Here is a 23447-nt window from a genome sequence, read left to right as displayed (position 1 = left end):
GTAAGACAACCCCAAAAGACTCTTGATGAAAAGTGCTGTACATATTCAGAAGAAGAACTACGGAGTCTAAATGTGGATCAAAGCATACTATTTGCTCTCTCTCTCTCTCTCTTTTTTTTGTTTTGTTTCTTCTTTCTTGCGGTTCCTCCTATTGGTTCTAACTCTTCTTTACAACACCAACTAACATGAAAATATGTTTAATGTGAGTGTATATGTAGAGCCTATATCAGACTGCATGCTGTCTTGGGGAAAGGAGAGGGGAAGGAGGAGAAGAAAATTTAAAACTGAAAATCTTATGCAAATGAATGTTGAAAACTAAAAATTAATTAATTAAAAAAAGAGAAGTTCCAGTTGTGCCAGGATTTTGAAGTCTTCTTATTTCTATTAGATACCATCACCAGCATCTTGTAAATAAAATTTTTAGTCGTTATGTCGCAATTTCTAGTTTCAAAAGTTTCATTTTTGACCTTTTAGTTTATAAAATTCCACATAAAAAGAAAATCCATTTAATTTTTAGGTAAGTCCATAAAATTTATCTTCTTTTTAGACACTTGTATGGGAGTAGAGATCTTTTAAAGTTTTTAATTCTTCTATTAAAGTTTCATTTTGATTTTCTAAGACTGCAACTCGATTTTCCAGACACTTAACATTACTTTTTCTTTCTATGGCATTCTGGAGCAGCTTCTCTATTTTTCATCAATCCTATTTCTCTTTTCAACTGTGGATCATCTGTTTTGGTTGTCTGAGATGTCATCACTACCGTCTGTGGAATGTTAGCATTTGCCGGTCTGGCACGAATCTGATGTATCTGCATATCTCCTGATGAATCCTGTACAACCACTTGGTTGCTAGGGACAATTATCTGCGGTCCATCAGACCTCTGTGCCTACTGAAGAATTGTTGTTCCTTGTTGAGTATTGCCTCCATCTGTGCTTGGACTGGTCAGTTGTAATGTTCCATTTGGGGCAATGGCAACGTATTATCCAGTGCTAGTCTGGGAGATAGTTGGGACAGACATAGATGTGACTGTTGAAACTCCAGGGTTTTCTCGGTCTCCCTTCCTATCTCCAGTGTCTTCTGAAGAAAGATCGTTCAAGATTTTTTTTTTTTTTTTGTAAGACGAGCGCCTTCTTACAAATAGCCTGAGCCTATGCTATCAGATGAATCACGAGAATCTTCCCTATCTGACCAGGATGACACCTGCACTGGATGTACTTGCGGGGATGGGGGTGGATGACTGAAGATGACTTAAGCAGTCTGGATGACCCTCTGACTCTATTTGTTCTCCAGAAAGATGTACACCTGTCACTGGTGCAGCTCCTCTTAGTGACATCTGTTGAGCAATGTGAGAGAAATGAGCACCCTGTACTGTTCTTGGTTGTGGTGCTGTCTCTGAAGTGTTACTTTTGTGGGAATCTTTCGTAATCAACTGAGGCCCCTCGGGACATCGCTGTTCGGGTTCCCTGAGCGGGAACCTCCCCTCCGCTCCGAGAATCAAGTTTTGCGAGCCCGGGTCTCTCTCCCTGCCGCTTTCGGTAGGTCCGCGGGCGTCCCGGCGGTCGGTCCATCCTCGTTCTTGGGGGCCTCCCTTCGGGTGGAATCCGAGCTGGAGTCTGAGCCCCAGCCGTCCACTTCTTCACTGAGCTTCGGACCGCTGCGGACAGCGCCACTTTATTTTTTCTTTCGTGTGTGTGTGCGCGCGCGTGCGTGTGCGTTTATTGTCCTTTTCATCCGTTTCTTCTTTCACAACTGTGACTAATATGGAAATACGTTTTACATGATAGCGCATGTATAACCTATACCAAATTGCCTACCATTTTAGGAAGAGGGGAGGGGAGGAGGGAAGAAAAATTTGGAGCTCAAAATCTTGTAAAACGTGGGGGCGGGGGCGGGGGAGGGAACCAAAGTACTATTTAAAAAAATCAATTGTGGGGCAGCTAGGTAGCGGAGTAGATTGAACACCAGCCCTGGAGTCAGAAGGACCTGACTTATCACACTTACATCAGCCCTGGAGTCAAGAGATCACACTTACAGGCTGTGTGACCCTGGGCAAGTCACTTAACCCCAACTGCCTCCAAAAAAAAATCAACTATGAGAAGCCATATATTTTCACAGAGAACAAATTAGACGAGATATATTAGGGCTCAGGCTTCTTTCTTCTCCCTCCCCACACAGTTCTGTCTCTATATGGCTGTGTGGTGAGGAGAATTAGAACTAAAAGGCAGGAGACCTAAACCGTAGTCCCAACTCAGACACTTAGGAGTTTTGTTTCCTTAGGCAAGCAACTAAACGTTACATTTCTGGGCCTTAGGTTCTTCTTATAAATGAGGAAGTTAATCCAGATGATCTCTAATTATTATCAGCTTTAATTATCGTCAGCTATACTTCTTGCCTGCTCCTTGAAGATTTGCTACACAATCATATTGTCGATTTCTGAAAATTAATTTACTTTCTGTTAGTAAGAAATGAAAGCAAATCATCTACTGAACTTGAGAAAAAAGTGATTCTCAATGAAGTTGTTTGGTTGTTGGGTTTGGACCCAGTCATGTAAATAATATATATTGGCTCTCTATTTGAGGCAGTGTATTTTAATGATTCATTTATTCATTCAAAAAAAGCATTTCTTAAGTGCTTGTGTGTTCAAAGCACCATATCAGACAAGGGGAATACAAAGACAACATTTAAAAAAAAAAACAACTGTCTTTATCCCAAAGGCATTCATTCTATTAAAGCAATACAACATTTAGACAGACAAACACAATACAATTTGAGAAGGCAACAAGAGCATTGACAACTCAGGAAAGGCTTCCCGTAGGAGGTGGCAGTGATAGGACCTGAACCCCTAAAAGGAAAAGACCATGTCTTTGGGATCTGGATCCCTCAAAGGAAAAGCCCCTGAACTTTTCCACAAATTTCAGCAGCCCAGAGTTCTCCTGCAGTATTCTGCCCATCCCAGTTGATGATCCTTTTAACTGCCCTTTCACTAGGGCTCTCCCCCAACTTAACTCCTTCCGTTGTCTGCACCTGGCCCCACCCCAGGCTACTTGCCAGATTTTCTTGGTCTTTTTCTGTATAAAAATATCAGTCCCATCCTCATCACATGTCCAGATTCTTAGAATCTGGCCCACTTATATTGGTGTCACAAATACCACAAACTCACTAGGAATCCTGCCCAGCTGGGAGCTGGTGTCTTAAAAAACTTGCTACTTGGACTGAAAGAAGGCTTGAGTGGTAGAATTCTTTTGAGGTAGACCCCTGCCCTGTACCCTTGTATTTCAGGGTTCCTATCACCCTTAGACCACAATAGCACTTGAGTCTTGAAGAAAATTAAGGATTTGAAGAGGTAGAAGTGAGGAAGTAATTACTTTCAGGCATGTGGAACAGCTGGGGCAAAGGTGAGGTGGTGAGTGGAATAGCAAGCTAGGGAATAGTAAAGGAAGCTAGTTTTGCTGATAATAATTAATATGGAGCTGAATTTTAGAATCTGACAAAGCACTTTCCTCATGGTAACTCTGTATTGTACATAGATTATGATCCCCATGTGATAAAGGAGGAGAGTAAAGTAAATCTCAGAATGGTTAAGTCACTTGCCCAAGGTCACACAGCTAGTGAAATGAATAAGTGCTTCAACCCAGATCTCCTGATATTATTAGGTCCAGTGATGTTTCTATTAGGGAATGCGCCTTCTCTAATATTTAAGATCACATCATTAGACTGAAGAACAAAAGGAAAGAGAAACCAAATGAAGATCAGATGTTGTCTAAGGCTTCTTTTGGCTTTTTCATAATGATTCTTATTGATGTAGAAAAGGTAAAATGAGAATTACTTCTTTAAAATCTGGCAGGCAGGTGACTTTGTTTCTCAAAATGAGGAAACTAAAGAGATCCTTCTGAATCAAAAGATAAGTGATCATAAAACCCAGAGGGAACCACCCTGCTCCCCACCAGGTGTTGAAATCCTCATGAAGGAGTAGGTTTTAAGGACACACGAACCACTGTATAGCTGAGGGGAAGTGAGGCAGCAGTGACTCAGGATGTAGCCAAGAACCTTGTGGGTTTGAAGGGCCTTGAGTGGGAGGTCAGAGGGATTTTACAGAGTAGTTTTAAGAAGAGAACACAGGTTGGGGAAGGAAGCAAGGAGACCAAAGAAAATCAGGGGATAGATGAAAGGAAGTTTCACAGATTTTAGGACTGAAAGGGACATCTGGAGTCATTTAGAGGTCATTTAGTCCAGCTCTCCTTATTTTACAGATGAGGAAACTGAGGCCTGGAGAATTTAAGAAATTTGCCCAAGGTCACACAGATAGTGATTAACAGAGGTGTGATTGGAAGCCAGATCCTCTGATACAAAACCTGGTAGCTATAATTCCATTGGAGCTAGCTGCCTTGGGAGAAAGATTTCTATTTGGGTGATCATCCTACATGTTGTTTTTCACAAACTTCATTTATTATTATTAGTGGTAGCAATTATCTCTAATTAATAAATAATATCATTAATAATGGTGCCTTATATTTATATAGTGCTTTAATGGTTTTGAAGTGCTTTTGCTTAAATTTTCTTAGTTGATCCTCCGTGAGTTAGGTTAGGGCAAAGTGTGTGTGTAAGGAAAGCACCGCCATGTTCAGAAACTTTAGAGTGAAAAGATGACATCAAACCCTCTTGACTCTTGAGAAACGTGACTTACCCTTTGAAAAGGTCTTTTCGGTTACATCTGGTTGAGTAAGAAAAAAAAGTCCCGTCTCTGGGTTAGTACTATATGTGTATGTACCACTTCTGACCACACTCCTCTTCTCTCCTGCCACACCTTTTCCAGGAAGTGTCCAGTGGTTGGGGCAAGAGAATAGATAAGATCATTCACAGATGTGCTTCTGGTTTCTCCCAAGAACTCAAAGTTCTCCCCACCCCCAGGGCCTGTGCTCAGAAACTCCAAAACTTAGGGGCTGAATGTAGCTAGCAGAGGTGAGAATCAGATTCTTATCCTTATTTGGTACCTGAAAAATCACCTACCATTCACAGAGAAGTCCTTAAATATGTATCATAGGCTATTAAAGATGTAAGAGCCTTCATAAGTGACCTGGTTCAAACTCCATATTTTATAGATCAATCAATCAAGCAATAAACATTTATTAAGCACCTACTATGTGCCACAGGGCCTAGACACAGTGCTAAAAGTGCTGGAGAGTGGGAAAAAAGGGCAAAAGTAAGGACCCACCAAGGAGCTTCCACTCTAATGATTATAATGAATCATGGATTTAGAGGTGGAATATACCTTAGAGGTCATCTAGCACAATTCCCCTCATTTTACAGATGAGAGATGAGGTCCAGAATAGTAGATTAACTTGCTGTCAGTAAGTAGCAGAACTAGGATGCCTTCATCTGCCTTTCTCAACAATGCCACTCCATATCACCTCCCCCTCAATCTTACTTTATTTTTAAAATTTATTTTTTAAAATGTTCTTTTTTTATTGATATCTTTTGCCTTTATACTACATTCATTTCTTAATTTATTCCTCTGTGTCCTCTAAGGTATATCCTACTTCTAAATCAATGATTCATTATAATCATTAGATGGTAAGCTCCTTGGTGGCAGGGACTGTCTTTTGACTTTTTTTTTGTATCCCCAGCACTTAACACAGTGCTTAGACCCTGTAGCACACAGCAGGCACTTAATAAATGTTTATTGCTTGTTGGCTTGATTTATAAAATACAGAGTTTGGACTAGGTGACTTATGAAGGCCCTTCCACTTTTAATAGTCTATGATAAGTATTTGTCCCACCCAGAGAGCCATTTCTGTAATAAAGGCAAGCAAAGAGGAGGGAAAAACAGCTCAGCAAAACCAACCAATGCATAGGAGGGGATGTGGTACAGTGGGAAGGATGCTGGGTTGTGGAATCAGAGGAATTCCATTAAAGCCCAGACCTGGTTCAAATCAAGTCAATTTACTTCTCTGGGTCTCGGTTTCCTCTTTTGTAAAATTAGGGGGTCGTGCTGGATGGCCTCTAAAGCATATTCTACCTTTAAATCTATGCTTCCGTATTGAACCATGCTAGCTAATGGTAAATGTAATATTCTGCATTTGTAGCTCATCAACAGAGCAAGGTGCATTTTCTCATCTGCTTTCTAAAGCTGTGCTTAGTCATTATACTTGTATAATATTCAGTTCATTTTTTAAAAGTTCACATTATTGTAATTATTATATTGTTTTCTTGGTTCTACTTTGCATCAGTTCATATCTTTCATTGCTTCTTTGAATTCTTCGTATGTGTCCTTTAGTTGAATACAAATTTTGGCCAATATCTTTTATTTGTGGTTGTTCTTTCAGTCATGTCCGACTCTTTGTGAACCATGGACAAGGTTTTCTTGGCAAAGACAATGGAGAGTTTGCTATTTTCTTCTCCAGTGTGTCCCCACTTCACTAAACTGAGGCAAATAGGAGTTAAGCCTCTTGCCCAGGGACACAGAGATAGCGTCTGAGGTCTGCTTTGTACCCAGGTCTTTTCTGTCCCCATCTTTTATTTTTACATTGCCTATTTGTTGCCCTCCTCTTCCTTTCTTCCTGAGAGCTATCCTTTACAACAAAAACTTTTAAAAGATAAGAGGAAGAAGAGAAAAAAGTCAGTAAAACCAATCAGTACATCAAAAAAAATCTGAAAACTTATGCAATATTCCACTACATGCATGAATCCTTACCTGTGCGAAGGAGAGGGGCAAGGCATTCTCTCATATCTCTTCTTTTGGGGTCTTTGTAATTTTGCAGCATTTAACTTGATGGTTTTCTGGTGGTTGTTCTTTCTAGTCTACGCTGCTGTCAGCATCATTCTAGTTACTTCACTTTTCATAAATTAATATAAGGTTTTCCATGTTTCTCTGTATTTGTCATATTCACCGTTTTTATAGCATGGTAATATTACATGACATTCGTGCACCTCAACTTGTTTAGCCATTCTCCAGTGATCATCTTTGATGAGAATCTTGTTTCTCATTCTTTGCTACCACAAAAAAGTGCTATTATAAGTGTTTTGGCATGATGGGATGTTTTTCTTCTACTATCTTTGACCTCCTAGGGGTATAGGCCTGGTAGGGGGAGCTATGAGCCAAAAGGTATGTCTATTTTAGTCACTTTCTTAGCATAATTCCAAAGTGTGCCTATCATTTCGCAGCCCCTCCAGAACTAATTTATATCTTTTATCATCCTTGACAATTTGCTGAGTGTGAAGTAAAAAAATCGGGGTTGTTCTGATTGCATTTCTCTTAATGTTAGTGATCTAGAATAATTTTTCATCTTGTAAATAGTTTGCAAGTCCTTTTTGGAGAACTGTCTGTTCTCAGTATTTTTTGAGTACATTTGAGAAGTATATCTGGTACCTTTTTACCAATTCTGTAATGACTTATGATAAGACAAGTGAAGGCCCTTATGTCTGGGCCTCACAACCAGCATTAAGTGAACCTCGGCATGTGGGTTTCCCCATATGCAGAAGGGAATCCTGACAAGTTCATCTCTCCTTTTACTGTGACATGAACTAAAAATATGATACTGATGTCATGACATTAAGGGGGTTTCCATTGTACTTTTCATTCACTGGCTCCCTGAAGTCAAATCCTTAGTCATTTTGATTAGTGGAAATGCCCACCTGTCCCCATAAGCTTGCTTGGGCCGAGAGGAGCAAGCATTCTGGGCAAGCTCTGTGGGGATCTTTTGCTCCAAGTAGTTTCCTCTTTCTTCTGCATCTTTGAATTCATTATCTAGCTCGGTAGCATTACACTTTTTCTGCAGGCCAGAAGGGTGATGAGCGATTCTCAAAGGCTCCAGCTACTCAATCTTTGAACCCTTTACCTGTGCGTTCCTCAGAAATATCACTGGGACAGACATCTGGGTTTTCTGGGGTCAATAAGGGATGTGCTTCTGTCAGCAGAAATGTTCCTATGAAGTTTGTAAGTGGAGGGAGAGAAGCACGTTGTGATGCAGTATCACCTGTGGATGGTTAGATGTTGTACAGAACCAGGTAAGGTAAGGAGATCTATATTTCCCTATGTAACAGCTAGCTGGTGTTGGACCTGGTGTCAGGAAGACTTGAATTCAAACCCTGTCTCAAACTCCTTCTGGCTGTGTGACCCTGGGCAAGTCACTTAATTGCTGTCTGCCTCAGTTTCCTCATCTGTATAATAGGGATCATAGTAGTACCTTCTAAGGTGTTTGCAAAGATGAGATAATATTCATAAAATGTTTTGCAAACCTAAAAGCACTATATGAATGCTAACTGCTATAATTATATGATATCGTAATTAAAACATTTGTCAACTGTGACAATCAGACTGAATCATAAGTAGAGTATGTATATAGGAGCTTTAAGCCTGGTGAAGAATTTTTCTTACAACAGCCCAGTGAGATAGGGCAGATATTCCTCTAACCCTTTGTAACAGATGAGGAAACTCAAAGTCCGAGACTTGAAGCAACTTAGCCAATAACCCACAACTAGAAGTAAGTGGCAGGCGATGGAGGATTTGACCTTAGGCCCTGTTGGCTTTAAACCCACGCCCCTACATTATATCAGGCCTCCCTGTCTTGAGATTTATACTGGCCAGCCTGGAAGTAGGACACGATAAAATACGTCTCTTCTCTTCCAGCCACTTCGCACTGGAACATCCTAATTTGTTCATATGTACTAAATAGAGCTGGCAAGTAAGGACTACTAGAGATATAACTAGAAGTGGGCACCTTCCCTGGTATGCTAAGATAGCTGCTCCTGAGCTACTGCTCTCCCTGGCCCAAGCATGGCTGTGGGGATGGGCCAGAGGCAACATGGTGGTAAGAGAGTTTGCATTTTGATTAAGGCTCCTAGGAGTCATTTGGATGAGGACAGCTTCTAGCATTGGCTGAAATCAGATTAAGCATGGATCCTTTGTTTGGAAAGAAAACTTGAACTAAGGCTATCCTCTGGGCAAAAAAAGAGAAAAGGAAAGAGAATTTACCCTTAGCCACCTTCTCTGTCCCTAGCTCTTGACCTCCCTTCCCTCATCACATACAGCTAGTCCTTAAGGCTGGTCAGGATTATCCATGCCATCCCCAGCCAGACCTTCCTTCATAGACTCCATAGACTTCATAGAATATTAGAAACCTTTTTAGTATCAATCAGGATAATCATAGCACCTACCTCACAGGACTGTTGGGAGGATCATATGAGATAATTGTATGTAGATTTTACATAAATCTAGCTATTTTTATTATACTAGATTTACAGTGGAAGGGACTCAAAACGTTATCTAGCCCAAGCTCCTCATTTGACAGATGAAGAAACTGAGGTTCAAAGAGATTGAGTGAAATGACCACATAGAAAGTAAATAGCAGAGTCAGGGTTTGAACCTGGGTCCTCTGACTTAATATCTTGTGTTCTTTCTTCTGTACCTTACTGCCTCTCTGGGTTGGGGGGGGGAGGAATTGAGGCCCAGGGAGAGGAATTAACTTGCCCAGAGTCACACAGCTAGTTATTCTCAGTTATTTTCTTCCTCAAACTTTTCTCCATCCCCTGCTCCAATCAAAACCTGCCAAGGCGCCTTTTCCTGAAGGCGTGAGTGGTTGATAACCCAGTCACTGTTAAAAAAAAATATATATATATATATGCACACACACATATACACACACATTCACACACATGTGTATATATACATACACATGTGCATATATCCATAGTATACATATGTGCACACACATATGTATACACAAACATGCATATATGTATATATGCACACATGTCTATACATGTGTGTATATATATACATGTGTGCAAACCATATATGTATATAATGCCAGTGAATGAATATATTACCCCTAACAGATAAAACATTTGCAGTTTAATAAGGGTTTGAGGGACTGAAATATTATATATAATGAGTGCCAGTGGGTTAATATATCATCCCTACCAGATAAAACAGATGCAGTTTAATAAGGGCTTAAGGGAACGATTAAGAAGACAACAGCTTCAGGTGTTGATGCTAGCAGGACCCAGATAGAGTTTTCTTGCGAGGCATAGAGAGAGCCTTTCTAAACTTCTCGAATCTTATCACCTGGATGGCTTTTTGCTCTGGCTACCTCAAGGTCTAGTTTACTGTGCTGAGGTTGAGGATAAACTGGTTTCATGTAAAACAGAACCTGTTGTGGGAAGACCAAACAGGTCTGTCTGTCTTAATCTGTCTTAGAAGTGCAGATCTAGAGCTGAAAAGAATAGCAGAGGTCCTCTAGGCTAATTCCCTTTTACAGATGACCAGACTGAGGGCCAGAGAAATGAAGTCACTTGTGAATGGTCACACAGGTGACCCAGCTCTTCTGACTCCAGACCTAGTAGATTTTGATTAATATCTTTTATTTTCCCTTCACCTACATTTCTGCCTTTCTGCCTGTATCTTTCCTCCTCTCCCCTCCTAGAGAACCATGCCGTGTGTATATGTATATATACATATATGTGTATATATGTGCACATATATGTGCACGTATATACATGCATATATATACACACATACGGAAACGTATATGTTTTTTAAAGAAAGATGAGGGGGAGGGGGGGGAATCAGCAAAACCAATCAACAACAACAATATTGAACGCCAATGCTCCCTCCACTGATTTTTCTCCTTATTCCAGGTGCTACAAAGCTCAGAGAAAACACATTTCCTTGCTTTCAATCAATACTGCAAGATCCCATTCTAAATGGCTGTGGGTTGTACTCTAGGAAAGATGAATACCATCTTTATTATAAGGGTTTTTAAAAAAATTTTCAATGGGAGGGGGGAGTGGGAAGGAGAGAGAATAAATGCTTATAACAATAAATACATAGTTAAGAAGGAAAACATATGCATGCACAAAAGCCACTGCACACAATCTATCACAATGATTCCTGGATTGTCATGAACAGTCTCAGAAAAATTGTCTTTCTTAAAATGGAACCGTTAGTCAATGACATCATCATAGAGCCCTGAAGTCCATTTGCCTCATCAATACCAATGGTAGGGAAGTGAAAACATGTGTGACCCACACATATGTAGACTATTGGACTTTGAACAAGAGAATCTCAGAAACACAGAACTAAGGTAGATCAGTTTGTTCTGACATGAATGGAAGATGTCTCTGCTAGACAGCCGCTGGTTTTCAGTGTTTGAGACTTGTACAGTAGAAGAGATAAGGAGATTATGTTAGCACTGCAGAAGGTGCTGGGAAGTAAGATGGTAGATTTGGCTCACCACGAGGCTTTCCCCCTCAGCTCTTCTTCCTATTCTAAGAAACCATAGCAAGCTTCAGTTCTTTACAATTCCTTTCCCGAGATTCTCAACACACTGTGAGACTTTCAACGAGGTCTCCCACCTCCTATTCTAAGTGACTGAAGTCTCCTCTTCTCACTCTATTGCGGAGGCAAAAAAATGACCCCGGAGGTGGTACAACTGCCTGGTCTCTTTCCAAGTTAACGTTTTTATGTGTATCAATCAATCAATCAACAAACATTTATTAAGCCCTGGGAATATTAATATAAGTCAACAATTAAAAAAAATAAAAGCCAGTCCTTGTTCTGAGGAGCCTATATTCTAGAAAAGGAAGATAATATATTAAAGGAAGTTGAAAGCAGGGAGGGGCATGAAGATACCCGGCGCTGGGGAATAGTGGAGAAGTCCAGAGTGCAGCCTGGTAAGAAATGAAGAGGTGGCTGGTCTGGGTCCCTCCTTACATGGAGGTTGATGGAGGAGCTCTCCAATCAGAGGGAGGGGCCACAAGGACAGAAGGTACTTTGGGTTCATGGGCTGACGTGATCTTCTAGGTTGAAGAGGTTTCTGGGGGAATAATGGAAAAGTCCCAGAGTGCAGCCTGCTACGCAGTGAAGCCATAACTGCTGCGGGCCCTTCTGGGAAGACTTTCTCCCCAGTGGTTAGAGGAAGTGGGGGTGGGGATGGGGACTAGACTTACAATAGGGAAGTGAGGGGGGAAGGGTTGCTGTGGGAATCTATGGAAGAGTGTTCCTCCGTGTGTAGGGCAGGATTTTCCTAATCCAGGGTTAGGGAACCTGCGGCTTTAAGGCCACGTGTGGCCTTCTAAGTCCTTACGTGCATCCTTTTTATCACTGAATTCTAAGGCCACACTTAAGGACGTAGAAGGCCGCATGCTCCCCACCCCTGTCCTAATCATTTATTTTTCTGTGTTATTGAAATACATGCCTTTTGTTTTGAATTCATCTTAGCGTTTATGTTGGTCTAATAAAAGGAAACCTCAGAGTTGGTTGGTGAGCTGAGGTTTTGAATGGATCCTGACCCACTGTACACCACGAACCTGGGATGACTAATAATAATCTATAGTTGAGTCACTTTAAGTTTTATGAAGCATTTTACTTGGAATGGCCATGTGAGTTAGTTATCACAGGATTATTATACCCATTTTATAGAGGAGGAAACTGAATGTCAGAGAGGTTAAGCGATTTGTCCGTGGTCCAACAGCAAGTAATGATCAGGATTGGATTCAAACCTGAGTCTCTTGACTCCAAATCCATTTTGGCATAATGTGAAAAGGCAGAGAATTGGGAGTTGAGAGATCTCACTTCAAATCTTGCCTCTGATCCTTAATACCTGGGCCAGTGACTGAACCTTTCTGGGCTCAAGTTCCCTTCCCTTATATAGTGAGGGGATTAGTTTTGTCTCTGAGGTCCCTTCCAGCTCTGGGTCTATGACTTGTAGCACCTACCACCCAGGGTTGCTTGGAAAATCAAATTAGATAGTTTATGTAAAGCACTTTGCCCAACATTAAACAATCAACCACAAGCACTTATTAGGCACCTACTATGTGCCAGGTATTGTGTTAGCTACTAGTCAGTCAGAAAACATTTATTACCTACTTATTATGTGCCAGGCAAGGGGAGGGGCAGCTAGGTGGCACAGTGGATAGAGTGGTGGGCTTGGAGTCAGGAAGACCTAAGTTTAGTTCCAGCCTCAGAGACTTCCTAGCTATGTGACCTTGGGCAAGTCACTTAATCTCTATTTCCCACTGGAGAAGGAAATAGCAAACCACTCCAGTATCTTCGCCAAGAAAACCCCATGGACAGAGGTCCACAGGGTCATGAAGAGTAGGACACAAGTGAAGCAACTGAATAAGGACATCAAATATGTCAGGCGAGCTTACTTTCTAATGGGAAAAGCAACATATAGAAGGTAGCAGAAAAGGTTTCCTCGTCTGTCAAATGGTGATTGTAATAGCACCTATCTCCCAGAGTTGTTGTGAGGATAAAATGAGATAATATTTATAAAGCTCTTTGCCAACTTTAAAATGCTCTGTAAATGCTAGCTATTATTACAGCTATCATCATTATCTACCTCTCAGGGTTGCCATGAGGCTCAAACATATGTAAAGGACTTTGCAAATATTGAAGTCTTATATAAATACCAGGTATTAGTTCTTTGAGTAGAATATAAGCTTCCTGAGGACGGGGATGATTTGATATTCCTCTTTGCTTTGCACACAATAGATACTTAATAATATAATAAAGATCCAATCCAATAGGATTGGATTTTCTTGTTCTGGCAGACATTAATATTAAGAGAGCAGATTGGATTTGAAAGAGAAATCCTTCGTAACAACTATTTTCCGAAGTTCCCACCCCTTTTATCATTAGCCCAGGTGCCCTTGTAGTATAATAATATTCTCAGTAATAGTAATATTAATAGCAATATTCTCAGCTGTCCATTCATCCTATTCCCACTTCACAGATTGGTGGCTAAGGATGGTTGTTTTTAAGGTGTGGGAATGTGGGAGTAATTCTGAGAAACTGTGGTTGTGAAGTCAGCTGTTTGCCTTCAGTTCTTCTCCACGGTCCTTTTCAGGGAACTGGGGCTGCCAAGAGGAAACACCCCTATTTCTTATTTATAAGCTTTGGTCCCATTTTCCAACGTTGCTGCTAAGGGACTATTTCCATAATTAGTGTTCTGCTGTTAATAGCTGCAAATTATTTCACAAGTTTCTCTCGGGGAAAAAAAATTCACTGGTAAAGTGACTTTCAATGCCTTAGCCAAAATCTAGGAGTGATAACTGGAAGTCTAGAAATAGTATCTGGACTACAGAAGACATTTCTGAGTGAGGCTCCTCAGGTCATATGAGTCAGTGGTTGCTTACTCTGCCTCCAAGGCAGCCTGATTCTGGTTATAGTTTTGAATATATCTGTTTCTGAGCAAATAAGGAAGTGTTCTCTACCCCAAAATGGTTGCTATGTTCAAGACTTCCTTCCCTTTTGACGTGCCCTTAGTGATCTCTGTGATTTATGCTCCAGAGTGGGATATTCTAGAATGTAGAGAGATATAGTTATAATTGAGGGAAGATGTCATTCACCACATGAGGACATGCAGAGAAGACTGTATTCTGGTATGATGGAAAGAATTCTGAATTTAAAGCTGGAACACTTGGGTTCTCATTGTGTCTGTGTTACTGGTTGGATGACTTAGGGTGAACAGTTGACTTCTCTGGTGTTCAATTTCTTCATCTGTGAAATGGAGGGAAGGTAGTAAACTATGTGATCTCTAAGGTTCCTTCCAGTTCTAGGTTCCATGATCTATGATTCTAGGCCCCAGCTACATGTAAATCATGAATGTTCTCAGAGCTTTGGCTTCCCAACCCATAAAATAAGAGTTGGACCAGGTTAAGGATTCTTACCCTCTTTTTGTGTCATGGATCCCTTTGGCAGTATGGTGAAACCTTTGGGCAGACCACCTCTCAGGATATTTTGAAGTAATTGAAGGAAATGCCAAATCTCGGAAGCTGGTCAAAATAAGGATGTAATTTTCCCCTCCAAGTTCATGGACCCCCTGAAATCTATCCATGAATTCCATGGTGCTCCATGGACCTCAGGATAAGAAGCCTGGACTAGATAATCTTCAAGTCCCCAGTGACTTCTGACATTCTGTGATTCTTGCACTTTGCAAAATTCTGAGTCTGGTTCTCCCTGAGACAAAAGGGGAGGATTGTAGTCAACATATGAATGAAAGTGAAACAATACAGTTTGGGTCTTATATGAAACTGTAGAATAATAATAGACTCATAGGATATTGGAATTGGAAAGAACCTTGAGATCACCTCAACATGGAATTTCAAAGTTAGAAAAAAGTATCAAAGACTATCTAGTCTTTGTTCTGGACCAAGAATCCCTTCTCCAACATCTCCCAAAAGAAGTCATCCATCCTTTACTGAGGACTTCATAGGAGGTGTTGTAAGAGAGTCCCTCTACCTCTCAGAGCTGTCCACCACACTTCCAGATAGCCCTAATGTTTAGGTGTTCCTTACATCAACCCTAAATTCATCTCTCTGCACCTTCTACCCATTTACCCCCAGTTTTGCCCACTGGGGCAAGGGAGGACAAGTTGAATTGCTTTTCAGATTAGGCCTTCGAATATCTGGAAACCTTATTATGTCCCTAGTAAGTCTTCTATTCTCCAGGCTAAACATCACTACTTCCTTCAAATAATCCTCATATAATGATCAAATGAGTTAATGTGTATATAAAGCTCTTTGAAAATCTTAAAGTACTATATAAATGCAATAATCATAATAATAATTGTTATTATGTGACACGATCCCAAGGTCATATATTAAATACATTTAGTATATATTTATAAGTACAGATATGTATTATTAAATACATTAATACACAAATATATTTTATATATTATTAAATACAATCATATATATCCACATTTAAAATTTAAGTATATAATTGAGCTATACAATAAAATTTATAACGAATTTATATTTACATAATATACATTTAACTATGTTTAATAATATAGATATATTGATATATATGTTTATGCATAAATATTTAAAACATTATAAACAGAAAAAAGGAAAAAGGGGAAAAGAAAAATTTATCTGATAACTTAAAAAGGAATAGCAAGTTGTACATAATAGATTTGTAGTTTCATGTGCAATCTTTTTTTATTCTACTATGTTATAGAAATGCTTGTTTTATTCCATAAATTAAAAATAAAAAACATTATGTTTATATAATATATAATATGTTGAATATATAATATACATGTATGTATACCTGTATGTTTATATGTATATATGTGTATATGTATATATAAACACAATCTACATGCACACATATATCCTTTGGGACATTGCCAATGTGGAAATCTGTTTTGCTGGATAATACATGTTTGTAATAGGGGTTCTCTTTTTCTTTCATTATTATTGGGGGATGGGTGGGGTGGGATGGAGAAAAGATAGATTTTTGCTGACTGAAAAAAATTTAAATTAAATTAAGAATTTTTCTCCCAGTCATAGTTAAGTATCTCTATTCTCCTCTGATTTTTTTTAGTATTTAAAGTTTAGTATTTAAAGCCCTTCATAACGTAGCCTCTTCCTTTCTTTCTCGTATTTTAGTATATTGCTCCCCACCTACCCCCTCCCCCCAGACACACATATACTATGACTGAGTCTTACTAGCCTACTTTCTATTTCTTACAAATGATATTTCATTTCCTCTCTCCCATCTGTCTGTCCTCCATTCTGGAATGCTCTTCCTTTTCACCTCTTCTCTTCATATCCCAGGTTTCCTTTAGGATAGCTCGAGTGCCCCTACAGCTGCTTATACTTTCTAAGGTAACTTCCCATGTACTTTGTATTTATCTTGTATGTACTAATGTGTAAATGTTTTCTCACCCAATAGAATGTAAGCTTTCACAGTCAGGACTGGGTTTTTTTTTGCCTTTTTTTTGTATCGCCAATGTTTAGCACAATTCATGGCACATAGCAAGAGTTTAATAGATGCTTTTCAATTGATATAAAATTATTGAGTTATAAAGAACTATTACAAAATTATTGTTAGTGCAAATTTTTCAAAAATTGCATTTCTGTTATGTATTTGGAGAGTTTTTCCATATGTTTATTGATGGATTTTATTTATTTCTTTTGGAAACCATATCTCTTGATTACTTATCAATTCAACAATGATTCAGTCTTATATATTTTTTATCAATTATCTATGTATCTTGGATGGCAGACATTTATAAAAGGTGCTCCTCCTCCTCCCAAAAAGATTGTTAATTTTTATTTTAGTTGCATCGATTTGCATGCATGCAAATTCTTTTAAATTTTATATAATTGAACATAGCAATTTTGTCTTTTATGATTTTCTTTGTCTTTGATTATGAATTTCCTCTCTATAGTTGGGAAATGTATTTCTATTTATTCTCCTTTACTAGTTTTACCATGATTCTTTGTATTTACAAATAGATTGTGTATTCATTTGAACTTTATTATGATATACTCTATAAGAGGATGTTTTAAACCAAACTGTTTTATGGTTTTCTGAGTTCTTATCACATTCCTTCAGTAGTTTGTTCTTGGGCCTATTGAATACTGCATTACTGTGTTAATTTGTTTTTCAGTCTTGTTCATCTGATATGTTCCACTGATCTATTTTTAAATAATTTTTAGCCAGGACCAAATAAGATAGTTTGAGATCTGGTAATGCTTAGCTTCCTTCATTCTTACTTTTGACATTATTTTCCTTGAAATTCTTGAGCACATCTTATTTTTCTAAATGAATTTTGGTGTTATTTTCTCTAGCTCTGTGAAATAACTCTTTAGAAGTTCGATTGATAAAGCTCAAAATTTATGCATAAGTTTAGGTAATAACATCATTTTTATTATGTCATTTTGGTCCCCTTTGAGAACAAAGCACAACACATTTCAGTACTGTGGGGAGCCAGCTATATCCTGTTTAGGCCTTATTAGACCTCTGCAAAGCAGATCCTGCATGACAGGATCAATTGAGGAAGGGTCTATGCAAGGCAAAAGGCCATGTTTAGGATACGAAGATGTGGCAAAGAAAACCCACCTTCCCAGCTGATTATCCACATGGGAAAGAACAGAAATGTTTCAGTATGGTTATCTACATGGGAAAGAGTAGAAATGTTTCAATTCAGTTAGCCCATAGAAGACTGGAGTCTCATTTCCAGGAACAAGGAGATAAAAATATTGACCAATGTTCCATTGTACTCTTCTGAGAAGACAGGATGTCTCAGCAATTAACCTATATAAAATACTGTCAGTAACTCCATTAAAATTAGTCTATAGCTTGACTATATGACTCACCTAGCCCCATGTCTTTGTCTTTTTGTGTCAATTACTTCATCATATAATCATGCCACTGCTGGCACAAGTACAGTCCAACCATGAACATTGAATTTCTCCCCAGTTATTTATCTTCTTTTATTTCTGCTAAGGGAATTTTGGAGTTATATTCATGCAAATTCTGTGTATGTCTTGAGAAGTTAATTCTCATATATTATATTTTTGTAATTATTTCAAATGTAATTTCTCTTTTTTCTTTCTGATTATTGTTAGTACTATATAAAATACTTATTATTTCTGTGGAATTTTTGAAGGATTTTTGTATTCTATGCTACTTTTCTGAAACTATTAGTTCATTTCTTCATTCATTCTCTAGGGCGTTTAAGAAAAGCCATCACAAAAGTCTACAAATAATGATAATTTAGACTTTTGCCAATGTTTATTTCTTACATTCATTTCTCTTATCTTATATCTTATAGTTGACACTTCTGGTATTGTGTTAAATGATAATGATGAAAAGAGGTATCCTAGCTTTGCCCCCAAATTTAATGCAAAGCAGTCTAGTGTGTCTACATTGTAAATAATGCTAGGTCTTTATTTTAAATATATACTTTTGATCTTATTAAAGAAGTACCCTTCTAAACCTATTCTTTTCAGGATTTTAACATAAATGACTTCTGTATTTCATTTTCTTTTTTTTTTTTATAATCCTGGATTTTGTGTGAACAATTTTGAAATAGTCATGAATTTTATATGAACAATTATGTTAATTTGCCCTAATTTCCACTAACTAATGAATCATTGAGCCATCTTTGTACCCCATTATAAATTCAGTTTGATTGGATTTTTAATGAATCACAAAGACTACTTTTTTGAATATACTGCTATAATAATTTTACAAAATTTAACTGAAAAAGTTTACATCAATATTCATTAGCAATATTGAACTACAGTTCTATTTCTTTGCCTTATTCTTCCTGATTTCAGTATTAGGATCTTATTTGCATTGTAAAATGAGTTTTTAGAGTGATTTCTTTCTATGCTATTGAAAGCAATTTTTTTTTTGTAGCACAGATTTTTATTGCTCTTCAAATATTTAATTTAATTCATTTGTAGATCCATTTGGACAAGGGTTTCCTCCTCTACCCCTCTGCTTTGCTAGTTCATTTATGAGAAACAGTGTGGTAATTAAGACTTAGATTTAAGTAAACCATTTGATACATCTTGTTCGTGTGATTCTGGGAAAGTCAATTAACTTGTTAGTACATGGGCAGGTCTCTAAGACTATTAAGTTACAGATCTTACATCAGTAGAGGGAGTTTACTTACTGATTATTCCTCATCCAATAAAATCACAGATCATGACCCCTCCCCGAATAGTTAAGTGATAGTTTAATTTACTTCTCTTTCTGAAATCTGATTTTTAAAAGTTATCGATTTCTTGTTCTTTTAATTTGATTATTTTATTTTTATAGATAATTATCCATGTTATTTAACCTGTCAATTTTGCTTCAATGTAATTGTGTTCAAGTAATTTCCAGTATGTCTCCTATTTCCTCTATGGTTGTTGTGAATTTACCTTGTTAATTTTTAAGTTGAGCATTTGATTTCCTCTTTTTTGTAATGTTAACTAATGGCTTATGAATTTTATCACTTTCAAAAATTTATCTTTTAAAAATTAGCTCTTTCCTAACCAAATCAAATCTTTTTATTTTTAATTTTATCAACTTTTCTGTTTTTTCAAAAATGTCTCCTTTGTGCTTATTTTGGACTTGCTAATGTCTTGATTTCTAGCTTTTAAAAACTGTATGCTTAATTAATCTTCCCCTTCTCTATCTCTCTTTTACCTCTCTATAAAAATTGTAAGCTTAGTTAATTAATCTTCTCTTTTATCTATTTAAAATGTGCCCTCAGAGATAAGATTTTTCTTCTCAGGACTGTTTTAGCTGCATTCCCCAGTTTTGGTCTGTTATTTCATCATCACTCCCTTTAAAGTAATTCTTTGCTCCTGCCATGATTTATTCTATCATTATTTCAATTGGCATTTCTTATATTCCACTACTGGATTTTTAGTGAGAGAACTGGGTTCAGATCTGCACTTCTAATTCTTGTTTTCACTGAGTCACTTAAATATTTTGATCTTCATTTACAAAGTCGAGGGGGTTGGATTAGATGACTTCTGAAGTCTCTTCTAGCTTTACATTTTTTATCCTAGGAGTGTATCTTTTGCTCCTGATTCCTTTATTTATTGCCATTTTATGATTTAATGGATTGTAAATAATATTTCTGCCTTTTACATTTATATGTGATTTTTTTTACCATAAAAAGTGACATTTTGTGAATATATCAGGTAATACTGAGAAATATGTATATTCTTGAATGCTCCTATTCAGAAATGTCCAGTTTTTCAAAACTATTTTAATTATACCTGTATTTATATTACCTAAACTATGTCATCAAAAATTCTTCATATATATGTATATGTATGTATTCTTTCTTGCTTATTTTGCTTCTAGATTTATACAACTTTGAAAATTGAATTCCTTTATTATTGTTGTTGTCAGTATTTTTTTTCTATTCATTTTCTTTTTCCTCTAAGAACTTAGGTACTGAGGTACTGCCCCCTGATAGACAGGTGATGAACTCAGAATGCGGAATGAGAGAGAGATTTTTTGGACATGGCAAGTACAGAAAATGTTTTCTTCAACTATGCTTATTCATTACAAGGCTTTTGATTTTTCTTTTCTTTTTCAATGTGAGGGGACAGTAGGAAAGAATTAAAATGGCTTTTATAAATCAAAAAAGATAAAATTAAAAAAAGAAATTAGGGACTATGTTATTTGGTACATAAATATTAATGATTTTGTTTCATTGTCCATAATGCCTTTAAACATGATATTCTCTCTCTCTCTCTCTCTCTCTCTCTCTCTCTCTCTCTCTCTCTCTCTCTCTCTCTCTCTCTCTCTCTCTCTCTTCTCTCTCTCTCTCTGTCTCTCTTCACCTTGTCTGAAATTATGATTGCAAATCCTGATTTTTCTGGCATCCCTTAGAACATAATAAGTCATCTCCTCAGTTTCAGTCTTTTTCTTTGAGATGTGTATCTCATGCTTGTGCAGTAAATTATTGGGTTTCCTTTTTTTATCCTGTCTACCATTCTCTTTCATTTCATTTAGGAGTTTGATAGATTCATATTTAGTGTTACAATTGCTAAGACTATATTTTTCTCATTAAATTGTGGTTTTTTTCCCCTTCTACTTTTAAACCATCACTTAATCCTGCAGTTTGTTTCCTTACTCTGATATGGTCCTAGTCTTCTCCCACAGGCTCTCCCTTGCAACACCCCACCCCATCCAGCCCCAGTTATTCTGCCCAATCCAAAATTTCTTATGTTCATTTGTTATTCTTCTTTATTTTTCCCTTTCCCTGTCCAGATAAAAATGTGGTACAAAATCTTCCCTTACCCAATCTGATATAAGAAATCTCTTTAGAGTGTCTAGTCCACTCGTCTCATGATAGTTTGGGATCAAGGTCCTATATTCCTTGGGTACAATCCTGTGTCTTGGTAGGCTAGGACTACATTTCCCAGAAGTTTTTGAGGGCAGAGAATGAGTTTGTAGGGAAACAAACTTGGATGTAATTTCTGGCGGGTGAGGAGGGTGTATATTTACATGGGGCATACAAACTAAGGGCATATCTTTCAGTGCAGGAATTTTAAAAAGAGGGAGTGAGACTAAGCTGAAATAGAAGATGAAAGTGGGGAGAAATAAGAATACCCACCACACAAGGGTGCCCAATGAGCCACATTCCGTTCTACCCTTCTATGAAAGCATTCGGCTTGTACTAATGGTTGTTGGGGAAAGATTCAGGGCTTCATGAAGCTACATAGCATGGGAGACCTAACCCTTCCTGTGGGACTAGGAGATTTAGGCAGTACTGATCTCTAGCCATCTTCATGCCATGCTCCTAGGGCACCCTCCACCTATAGATCTGGTTCCAATAGCTCCTGCTCCCAGGCTGTGCTCTCCCCGTAGGAGGAAGTTCACTCTGTCTCACAGACCAGCCCTACCACGCTGCACTCTAGTCGTCTTCCTGTCATCCCATCATGCATGCACCATTCCTCCTTTCCTTCTCCACCTCCTGCTTTCGGTCTCTTGCTTTGGGAACAAGAGTCATATAAACACTATTGTTCCTAGAAAGATCTTGACATTTGACAATCCCTCTGTGACTACACTCACCAATGCTGTAACTTCCTAAAACAAAACTCTTGTCCCTGGTTAGGACTCCCCGACATGTACTATCTTCCCCTATTAGAATGTAAGTTCCTCAAAGACAAAGACTGTTTTGCTTTTTATATTTGTATTCTCAGGGCTTAGCACAATGCCTGGCTCATGATAAATGCTTAATACATGCTTTTCATTCATTCATTCACTCAGTGATTGAGTTTGATATAGTTTGTGCTATATGTAATTTATTGGGGTTTTTTAAAATATGTTTTTCAGTATTTTTGTTCTCTCTACCATAAAAAGTCATGTGATAAATTCTGCTAGTCTAAAGAGAGAGTGATTTAGTGGGTAGGAGCTCTGGAACATTGCTGTGAGTAATTCTGAATTTAGAGCAGGGAAGATTCTCAGAGTAGCCATTTGGAACACCTCCCCACGCCACCCCCCACCCCAACCCCAACCCACACTTCTTTTATTTTTACATGTTGAAACAACTAAATCAGGATGATTTTCATTCATTTACTCATTCATTTATAGCACAGATATTTTGAGTTTAGATCAAGCTGAAGCCTTATCTAATTGTATCAAGTATTATTAGAACTCAAGGAAGATTTTGTTGCTGTTTTTATTTTTCTCTCTAGGCTATTATAATTGACAGTCAGGAAGTTTGGGGGTTTCTTTTTCCCATTGTAACCCTCTCTAACCAGATCAGTCCAAGCACACATAATACCTCTTATGTTATTGTGTATACAAAGCCACGGTGTCCTTACTGTTATCACTGATCACTGTTGCATTATGTGGTGCATTATGATTGAGATCAGTCTATATTAAGTGACATTGTTGGGTAGCAGGTAGAACAATATCTGAGTCAAGAACTGAGTTAAATACTCAAGTATGACTCCTGCCTTCAACACTTACTAGTTTCTGGGCAAGTCATTTAACCTCTCTGGACCTCAGTTTCCCCATTTGAAAAATGAGGGATTCCATGACCTCCAAGGACCCTTCTAGAACTGAGTCTATGATCCTAAGCATATGCAAAATAAATGCAAAGTAATTGGGGCAGGCAAAAGGAGGGAAAAGGCACTAGTGGCTGGGGTCATTGGGAAAGGCCTCATGGAGAAAGTGATATTTG

At 38.0% G+C, this 23447-nt stretch overlaps 1 pseudogene; it reads right to left on the bottom strand.

Moving 5' to 3' along the window:
• Positions 1-543: 543 nt before the first annotated feature.
• On the bottom strand, positions 544-22386 carry LOC118837128 (annotated as a pseudogene).
• Between the last annotated feature and the right edge of the window lie 1061 nt (positions 22387-23447).

The sequence above is a fragment of the Trichosurus vulpecula genome, chromosome 2 (assembly GCF_011100635.1).
Source record: "Trichosurus vulpecula isolate mTriVul1 chromosome 2, mTriVul1.pri, whole genome shotgun sequence".
NCBI lineage: Eukaryota > Metazoa > Chordata > Mammalia > Diprotodontia > Phalangeridae > Trichosurus > Trichosurus vulpecula.
Note: the sequence above shows the minus strand (reverse complement) of the source record. Positions and strands in the feature narration are given on the sequence as shown.